The sequence below is a fragment of the Grampus griseus genome, assembly GCF_964374135.1.
Source record: "Grampus griseus genome assembly, chromosome: 5".
NCBI classification, from domain to species: Eukaryota; Metazoa; Chordata; class Mammalia; order Artiodactyla; family Delphinidae; genus Grampus; species Grampus griseus.
In genome coordinates, this window is record NC_138998.1 from 61,428,225 (window position 1) to 61,438,251 (window position 10,027).

A 10,027-nucleotide genomic window follows, 5' to 3' on the forward strand; every position below is an offset into this window, starting at 1 on the left:
AGTCGTGGTTCTGTAGCTCACTAGGACAAACCTGGACAGTCTCAAGCTACACAGCCTCAGTGTCCTTATCTGTAAAATGGGGCTAAGATGATTTACCTTCTCAGGCACATGGTAAATGTTGCAGACATTATAGCTGTTTTATTGCCATCATCCTCATTTTATAGACCAACAAGCTAAAGCCCAGCTGTAAATAGTTGTAGGTATTTGTACTCAGGTCTGTTGCATGGTCCAGTTTCTTTCCTCCACCACTCTACCTCCAGGCAGCCTGGCCTTGGCCAGGGGAGTGTGTGCCATGGGGGCCCCCGGCAGAGGCTCTGGGTTTCCCTGGGGGCTGGGGGTGGGGAGGAGCACCTGTGGCCACATTAGGAATGGCTTTTATGGGCCTGTTCCACCAACTGGCTCCCTCCCCCAGGTCTGCAGCACATTGAAGCTCTTCCTGTTTGCTCCCAAGCAGATGGTGCTGGAATCTCTCTACACCAACTCCCATTCATAAATCACAGCCTGTCCCCTGGTGCTGGAGCAACCATTCTAATTAGAGTGGGGGAGGTGTGTGCATGGGTGTGTGTGTGTGTGTGTGTGTGTGTGTGTGTGTGTGTGTGTGAAGAGACATAGAGACTCCTGGCCAGGGGATGCCACCTCTTCCCACTGGGGCTAGAGCCTGTCCCCTCAGCAGGCCTCGCAGCCCACCCTGCTTTACAGAGGGAAGGCTGGGGGTCCCAGGCCTGAGGAGAGAGGTCCTGTGGGGTGTTTCCTGCTGCATGTGACACCCCCTCCCTCCCCCATCCACCCACCAGAAGAGACCTTGGGACCAGGCAGCCATTCCTAACCCCACATTTTCTGCACCCAGGTTCTCTGCATGGTGGGAAGGGGAAGGGGGGGGTAGGGGATATTAACAGAGCCCCTAGTGTGTCCCTGGCACCCTAGTGAGTACCTGAGGGGCTGTAAGGGGAGGGGGCTTGGAGATAGGGATGGAGAGCCGGTCCTAGTGAGGGCAGCTCTGATCTGCCGGAGGTGAGAGCCGAGCGAGTGGAGGGGTGGGGAAGAGAACAACGAGATTGAGGGAAGCCGGGCTGGGGGACCCTTGCCCGGCAACTCAGCTCAGACTCCAGAGCTCTTTGGGTCCCTTATCTCAGGCCCAGTGGGCTGTGTGTGTGAACATATTTTCCATTCGTGTTCATGTATCCAAGTGTATGAGAGACTTTGGATTCAGCGGTGGACCTGGGGGTGTTGTGCTTGTGCATATAAGCCGTTTGCATGCCTAAATCGTTGCATGCCTCATTCATACTTGTGTGTGAGTATGAGTGGGCTCGTGTGGGTGGGGGCAGGGATTGACTGTGGGTTTGGGTGTATGTGAGTGGGTCTTGGGGCGTTTAGGGTGGAGTGCGTGGGCTGTGTGTGTTGGAGTTTGGGTGAGCAGGTACGGGGCTGGCTGTTGCTTGTCTGCGACTGCCTGCCTGTGTTCGGGACACGTGATGCTGCACACCTGAGTGTACCTTCTCCCCTGCACCCTCCCCCCAGCAGTTCTCGGTGAGAGGAGATGGGAGGGGACAAGAGCACCTCCCCCCAGGGGCAAGGCAGAAGGGGTCACTCAGCCCTAGGGACAGTGGCTGCTCTGGGGGTCATAGCTGACCCTCCATCTCCTTCCTCCCCAAATCCCTCTCTCTGTCAAGAGAGCCCTGTGAATGGGCTTCTGCCTGGGACGCTTCTTCTCCAGGTGGGTCTACCTTGCAGGGGGTCCTCCTTCTCCTTCCCCTGCTCCCAGAGAAGTCTGAGGCTTTACCTGTCTATGTCCCCTCAAGTGCCTGTAGCTCTCACCCGGTATTAGGTGGCACCCCAGGGGGCGCAGGGTGCTGCTACTTATTGCCCCTGCCCCTCCCTCCCCACTGCTCACCTTCATCCTTCAGCTCTTCCCCAAGCAGCTCCCAGCTGTCCCGGGGCAAGAGCCCTGGCTTATTTTTTAAAAATTTATTTTTCATTTTTTTGACTCCATTGGGTCTTCGTTGCGGTGCGCGGGCTTTCTCTAGTTAACGGTGAGCGGGGGCTACTCTTCGTTTTGCTGTGCGGGCTTCTCACTGCAGTGGCTTCTCCTGTTGCGGAGCACGGGCTCTAGGTGCACGGGCTTCAGTAGTTGTGACACACGGGCTCTAGAGCGCAGGCTCAGTAGTTGTGGCGTGCGGGCTTCGTTGCTCCGCGGCATGTGGGATCTTCCTGGACCAGGGCTTGAAGCCATGTCCCCTGCATTGGCAGGTGGATTTTTAACCACTGCGCCACCAGAGAAGTCCTAGCCCTGGCTTTAAATACAAGATCCACATGTGCCACTTGCTAGCTGTGTCTCCAGCCAAGAGTAATTGCACTTCTCTAAGTCTCAGTTTCTTCATCTGCAAAATGGATATTAAAGTACACACCCTGCCTACCTCTGAGGGTTATTGTGAGGATCATGGGAGGTAATGTATGTGAAAGTAGCAAGAAATGATGAAAGACTGTACGATTATTACTTCTGGGTTGTCTTTTAACTAACCAACGCTAAATCCATTTCACAGATAGGGAGACTGAGCCCTGGAGAGACTTGACTCTGTGTTGCACCTGTGGCTTTTTGCTAGGATCCTGGCCCCTGGTATCCACCCCTCACTCCTGGTCCATTAGCAAAGGAGATCCCAGAATTTTGCTATCCCTTCCTCCACCTGCCCACCTTGCCTGCTTTGAAAACTCTTAAGCATCCTTCAGGCAACAGCACAGAGGGCACCTCCCCTGGGAAGACTTCCCTGATCCTGAGCAGAGCTGGAGTCGTGCTTCCCGGGTCTCTGAGCACACCTCCTGGCAGCTCTTATCAGGCTGCTCTGTAACTGTTTGTTTTTCCAACACTGTTTCACAATTACCGTGCAGTTTACAAACACTGAGAGTGCAGTGTGATCCAGCTACTGCAGCTACTGTGGTGGTGCCGCCCAGGTGCTAGTTCCTGCGGGGCGACCCTTCTGAGGTAGAAGCACCCCTCACCCCAGCTCGTACCTATGGCCACCCCCACCTCAGGGCCCAACCCAGAACCTGGCTCCAGGAGGTGCTTGGTAAATGGTGACTGACTGAAAACAAAACACATGAATGAGGCAAGGAGTGGAGTTTCTGGGAACAAGACAGAAGGGAAGAGATGCTTCTCGTTAACATCTCTTCATAAAAGCCAGCAAGTTCCTACATCCAGCTGGTGTCTGAATTGGGGCCAATCCTAGAACAGGGAGGCCTCTGAGGCTGAGGGCAGCTGGCTGGCCGGTGGGCTTTATAGGGCGGTTTTATGGACTCAGCTGAGATGTGGTGATGAGAAGCCAAACTTTAAACATCCTCTTAAAGTTTGCTTTCACTCCCTCAGGCCTCTGAGCTGAACAGAATTGAGAAGAAGGCTGACTGAGGACGTGCCAGTTGGAGGGATGAGGAGGATAGCATCGTCCACGTGGACCAAAAGGAAGTAGGCAGGAATCACAGCAGGAAGGGTATAAGTTAGATTTAAGGAAGGACTTCCTTCTGGTGCTGGGATGTGGCAGGGAGTGACAGGGAGGGGAGCAGATGGACCGACTTGCTCCCCATTACTCTGTGACGTAAGGGGGTCGTGTCATGTTTATTTCCTGTAGCCTCTGCTGTCTTGTTTGCAGAGTGGGGGAGGGACTACCACCTCTGCTCCCCATCTCACCCTGCTCTCTCCTGTCTCCCCTGTTATTGGCCAGGCAGAAACCTCCAGGGGGGAAAGAGAAAGGAGCCGAGGTCAGTACCAGGATCTGCTCAGGAGCTGGGAGCCCGGCTGAGCCCGGCACCCCCAGGCCTGTGAGCGCAGGGTCCTCGTGGTCTGAGTAGCAAAGCTTTCCCTCCAAGACTATGCGGTTTGACGTGTGGAAAGGAGAAAAGCAAGGCACCTGAGGAACTGAGAAAAGTGCTGAGGAGAGGTTTAGAGGTGAAGAAAAGTCAAAGAGATAAGGAAAGAGAAAAATCAGAGAGGAAAAAGCAGAAAAGAAATGCATGGAGCCCACGCTGCCGGCTTGGGAGGTCGATCTCGGCAGACTTCACAAGCCTTCAAGGGGGCGTTAGCATCTTACAGATGGGGAGCCCCCGCTCAGAGGGGACCATGGCTCGCCTGGGGTTCCCCAGTCGACGAAGTTTTTGAATCCAGGACTGTCTGACTCCAGCCCACGCAGGGCTTTCACACGCTGGCTGGGCAGCGTCCTGGCCTGGTCTGTGTGAGCACAAGTCGTCCAGGATGCTCTGAGGCCAGGTGTCCTCAGCCCTGGGCAGCAGATCCCCCTGGGGCCCCTGGGCCCCTGGGCCCGGACCAGCCTGGGCCTGCTGTCTGAAACTCGGCTTGTGGCCGGCCTGTCTGCCGGGAGGATTGACAACTATACTGTCGGGGAATGGAGAAGTCGGAACCCAATTAAAGGCCAGAGTCCTCAGCCACGGAGAGGGTGCTCTTTGCCTTGGGGGCCGCAGCTCATGCCCTAGAAGCCTCTAGTCCAAGCAGGATTCTCAGCTCCTGTAGGGGCTGGAGGGATGAGGGAAGTGGGAACGGGGTTCTGCAGGACCCCACCCCTACCCGCGCCTGGCTGCGAGAGCCCCGGGGAGGGGGCGTGGGGCTGGGGGGTGAAGGGGGCAGTCGGCTCCTGCTACCCGGGCCTGCCCCTTCTGATTCCCTAGGGCAGGGGATGCGGAAAAGAAGGAAAGGGAAAGAACACTGAGCACCTATCACGTGCCAGGAGCTTTCCATACATTAGCAATTTAATCCTCCCGGCAACCCCGAAGGGAGGATCGTTATCCTCATTTTACAGGTGACAGAGACGAAGTTCAGAGAGGTTAAATATCTCAGTCAGGCCCACACAGCCCCCAGACTGTGGAGGCGGGATTCAAACTCAGGGCTGCGTAACTCCCAGCAATGCTTGTGTGCTCTGGGAGAGGGTGACTTGCCCATCCCTTCAAAACTTCCAGGACTGGGGCGTTCCCAGGCACACTCCATGTGTGCCTCTGGCCTCTGGGGGCCCAGGCCTCCCAACTCTAACACCCTTCAGACGTTTCTGGACACTTCCCACCCCTGCTCTGGGGTCCTTGGGAAAAGCAGGTTGCCTTTGAAGGGGCCCCCCAGGCCCATCAGCATCTCTACTATTTCACACTTTCCCTTCAGGATCATCAGATGAGCAACAGCTGGGCCTGCAGATTTACTAGGGTTTTGCAAGTGATTCTATCCGCTCTTCCAGCTAAGCTCCACCGCTGCTCCCATTAGTAGCCTCTGGAAAGCAAAGGGAATTCCTTTGTCAGTTCCCCAAACCCACTTAGCTGGTGTAATTTTTGCCTCTCCCACTCCTCACAGCAATTGGGATCCGGCCATACATCTTCCCAGAAACACCAGAGACAAAGAGGGAGAAAAAGAAAGAAAAGAGAGAGAGAATGCATTTTACTGTTCTGTTCAAGAAAACAAAACACAGGAAACCTCTGGCAGGAGGGAGAGAAGACCCAGATTTCCCTCCTGGTTCCATCAGCTCGTGTGGCTGAAGGCAAGGCAAGTAATCTCGGTAGGCCTCAGTTTCTACTCCTGTGAAATGGGCTGAGTATCCAGCCTGAGTACCTCTCAGAGGGGATGTGAGCATCAGAGCCAGAGCCCTGCACCCAGAAACATTCGGTAGGTATGCTGAAGTGGGAGCCCACCTAGGTGGCCCATCCTCAGACCCACTGACAAGCCTTCAGACATGTTCAGCATTTCCCACTTTTCCCCCTTTGTTTTTCAGGGGTCACTCATCGACCTACATACACTGTGTGACATGCACATGTAGAAGCTTGTGACGGGATGTGACATCAGGAGAGCCAAGGGGAGGAGGCACAGGAAGAAGTGGGCACTGGGGCACGATATGAACATTCAGTGCCAAACAAGAAACACAAGGCCCCAGCCACCCCAGGGGTCAGAGTTTCACGTGTGACCAGTTGTCACAGGTGCCACTGGTAAGAGCTGGGCAAAGCCCTCAGGGAGTTGAGCGGAGGCTCAGACTGATGATGCTATTTTAGTAATGAATCATTATTAATCATTTTAATTATCAAACAAAATGTATTAATATTTGGTTAACTGTTAAAGTACTAATGATGGTACTTACAAATTAATGGCTCAGAATGATTATGACGGTCATTGTAATAATGCTATGCTGAAGGAATTTTTTTGCCAATAGATAAATCAGAAAGCAATTGAGGTATATAACAGTGATTGTAGGACCGATGTGTAATGACAACAAGAAATAAGTCTGCACGTGTCCAAATAAGTATGCAGGTATCAAAAATACCAACGGTCAGCCTTGACCACCAAGCTTGGCCAAAGGGCTCTGTCACAAAGAGGCATCGGGCAGCAACAGCCCGGCTGCCAGGGCCCACACAGGCGAGGGCAGTAAGGCAGCCTGGGCCTGAAGGGGGCTGAGTCTGACCGGAGGACACTGGGAGACGCAGGCTGCAGGAGCTTGGGGTAGTGAAGCCAGCATAGTGACCAGAGGGAGCAGAAGTACAAGCCAGCAAAGGGTGATGTGATGAGAGATGGGGGGCGGGGGGTGGTGAGAAGCCTGCTGAGAACCGGCAGCAAAAAATCTCTCATGAACGTTGTGCCAGCCCTGCAGCCCAGCATTGCAACATAATCACCAGGTATTAAGAAAAGAGAAATGACGGGAATTCCCTGGCATTCTAGTGGTTAGGACTCAGCGCTATCACTGCCGTGGGCCTGGGTTCAATCCCTGGTCGGGAACAAAAAAAGAAAAGAGAAACGCGGTCTCCAGGCACCTGGCAACACGGGCAGATGAAGAAGACAGAAACTGACAACACGGGGGGATGATTGAAGCCCAGGGGCAACTACCTCTGTCTGAAGGAGCGGGGATGGGCCGCTAGAACCAGAAAGACAACCATGCCTTACACCTGTAATTAGGCAAAATGCTTACTTTAGTTGTAAGCATAAAGTTGTAGTCAACTCTTTCTGTGATTTGGCTATTTACCGGGAATTCAGTCATTTCTTTGTTTTAAAGTCCCCACTTAAGGACTTCAATGGGATGGACCTGCCTAAACTCCCAGTGTTCAGGCAGAACCATTCACATTGTAGAGTCCAGAAAGGGACATCCTGGCTGATTGATCCTGCCCAGGGACCTTGCTGAGTTTAGCATTCCCCCACAGGGGTGAGAAACCCAATTTGTAAAGACATGGGATAAGCCTTGCTGCCTCCCGGACTGGGCAGAGAAGCAGGGTCACCTCAAAGAATTGGCTAGTTGCCCAGCCAAGAAAGAACTCACCATGTCTGTTGATGGGCTAGGAGATAATCACGGGAGAGAAAGGTTTGGGGCAGTGGCCTCCAATTCCCCGCTGGAGGAGGACTTTGGGAGTTGTTGAATCTGTTTTGAATTCTTCCAAGATCCAGTTTGTCTGCGCCCTTAATCAACTAGAAATGGTAGTCATCTTGGATGCAAGCAATGGAAGCTGCAGCTAGCCTGGACTAGAAATAGAAGTGCATTTTCAAATACTCAGACATTTCCTTTTGGGGGAGGGGTCTAGGGTTGGGGCTTATACTCTTCTTGGCTTGAATCCCCAGAAACCTAACGGAAGGCCTCACACTGTCTTTTTGTAATCATGCTCACCACGTGGTGTTAGAAGGAAGTTGAATGCATTAAAGAGTCAGCCATTCTGGGCTGTAAAATAGGAAAATTCCAGCAACCTAAAAATCTCACAATGCCCTGAGTCTTTCAGCGAGTTCTAGTGTCACCATCCCCCGGTGGCCGGCTTGCCATGGGGCTGGGCCCACAGTAGGTTCTCATGAGCACTCGTGCCCTCCCCTCCCCTCCTGGGGTAGGTCCCCAAGCACTTAAGGTTATTATAACAGGTTAAGTCTCACTCGCCAATTTGTTTAACCTCACACCACGTTGGATATAAAGTCCTTAATCTAAATAACGGTTGCTCGTTTTCCCCCTGCCTTGAAACAACAGGCATTTCATTCACCCCAGCTGGCAGCGCCTGGCAGACTGGCTAACAGGCTCTTATGGGCTGAAACGTGCTGCGGCTTGTTCCTGCTCCATCTCTCCTCCTTCTCAGCTTTTCTACAAGCCACATGCAAAAATCTGCCCCATTACTCGATTATCACATTTCATATGAAATTAGGTATTGCAGGTCTCATGTTATTCAATTAGCTTGGCTCAGGCTGAGGGCATGACTCAGAGGCACTCCCAGTTTCACCGCCTTCCAGTCATGGCTCCTCCTTTATCCTGACCCCTGGGAGACCCTGTCTTGCTAGGATACCCTTCTTTCTGCTGAGGCTTTGGTTAAACCACACTCTCAGGCCCCTTAGCAGGACAAAGCTTTCCCCACCAGCTTCAGTTCCACCCTCTTGAACCCTGACTTGCCCGTGTCTCCTAGAAGTACCCAGATGAATGACCTCCACTTGCCTCCCTGATGGTGTGGCCCGCAGCCCTGCGGACAAGCCCTGTGCTTACCCTGGTCCTGGCGGCTTTTTCATTCTGCTCCCTGTCACTAGACTAATGGCTTCTCCAAAAAGCTTCAGCCCTCCAGGCTTCAGTGTCAGCAGCTCTGGGTGGCCCAGCACACACTTCCTCCAGGTACACGTGAGCGTGCTAAAAATCCTGGTCCCACCCACACATCCTGGCCTGGTAACTTCCCCCTGTTCCACTTTGCAGCCTTCATATTCTCAACTCCCTCGTTTACATTTCATCAGAGTCAACCTCAGGCTCTCTGCAATCCCTCCATCAATCCGCAGTGATGTTTTTGGCTATACCCCCTGCCCCTGGAAATGACTTCCCACCACTCCATAGGCAGACACACGTGGACCTCCTTTTCTTCCTGGCACACGTTCCCTTCTGTGCCCAACTGTCTCCAGAGGTGTCAGGAAATGTGTTTGGGTTTTATTTGCTCATTCAGCACAGTTGTCTGAGTACCTACTATGCGTAAGACCAGATTCTTTACCCTCAGGATTTATAACCTAGAAGGAGAGGTGAGAAAAAGAATACAACTGGTAATTACAAGAGAGAAAGTGCCTCTTATGAGAGAGGTAGAGGAAGGCAGGACACTGGTGAGGCTTAATCTGCATATTCACTCTGGGAATTCTGGGTTATCAAGTCTGAATGACAAGGACCGCATGGAAACAGTGTAAAGGACTTTTGGGTCTGATGATCAGGTCTCAGGAGACTCAGTGAAGACTCTTAAAGACAAGATAAAGAATGAAGCAGGGATTTCCCTGGTGGCGCAGTGGTTAAGAATCCACCTGCCAATGCAGGGCACACGGGTTTGAACCCTGGTCCTGGAAGATCCCACATGCCATGGAGCAACTAAGCCCGTGTGCCACAACTACTGAGCCCGTGTGCCACAACTACTGAAGCCCACGCACCTAGAGCCTGTGCTCCACAACAGGAGAAGCCACCGCACCACAATGAGGAGTAGTCCCTCCTTGCCGCCACTAGGGAAAGCCTGCGTGCAGCAACGATGACCCAACGCAACCAAAAATAAATAAAATTGATTCTTTAAAAAAAAAAAGAATGAAGCAGCTGTGGTTCTGCCCTGTGAACCCAAAATTCACCTTTAGCTAGAAGAGAGTAAAGGACTGTTGAAAGATCCAGGTTCCCTTCTCTAACAATGAGTTAAATCAGCTTCCTAAGAAAGGCTTCCCCTAATTTGGGGGTTCCCTTTGGCAATAAACTCTCTTAATTGCACTAAAATTCACATGACTGTTTGAAGCAAAATTATAACATTTTCTTGTGGGTTTTATAATATATGTAGATGAAATACATATGATAACATAAAGCATAAGCATAAAGAATGGGGGTAGGAAGTAATGAACCTCTGTGGTTGCGAGGTTTCTACATTTTACTTGAAATAGTAACTCTAAGTGGATTGTGAAAAGTTAAGGATGTATGTTGTAATCCCTGGGGCAGTCATTAAAAAATTAATGCAAAGAAGTATAGCTACAAATCCAATAGATAAATTTAAATGGAATTCTAAAAATCCAAAAGAAGTCAGGGAAGGAGGAACAGAGAAATGG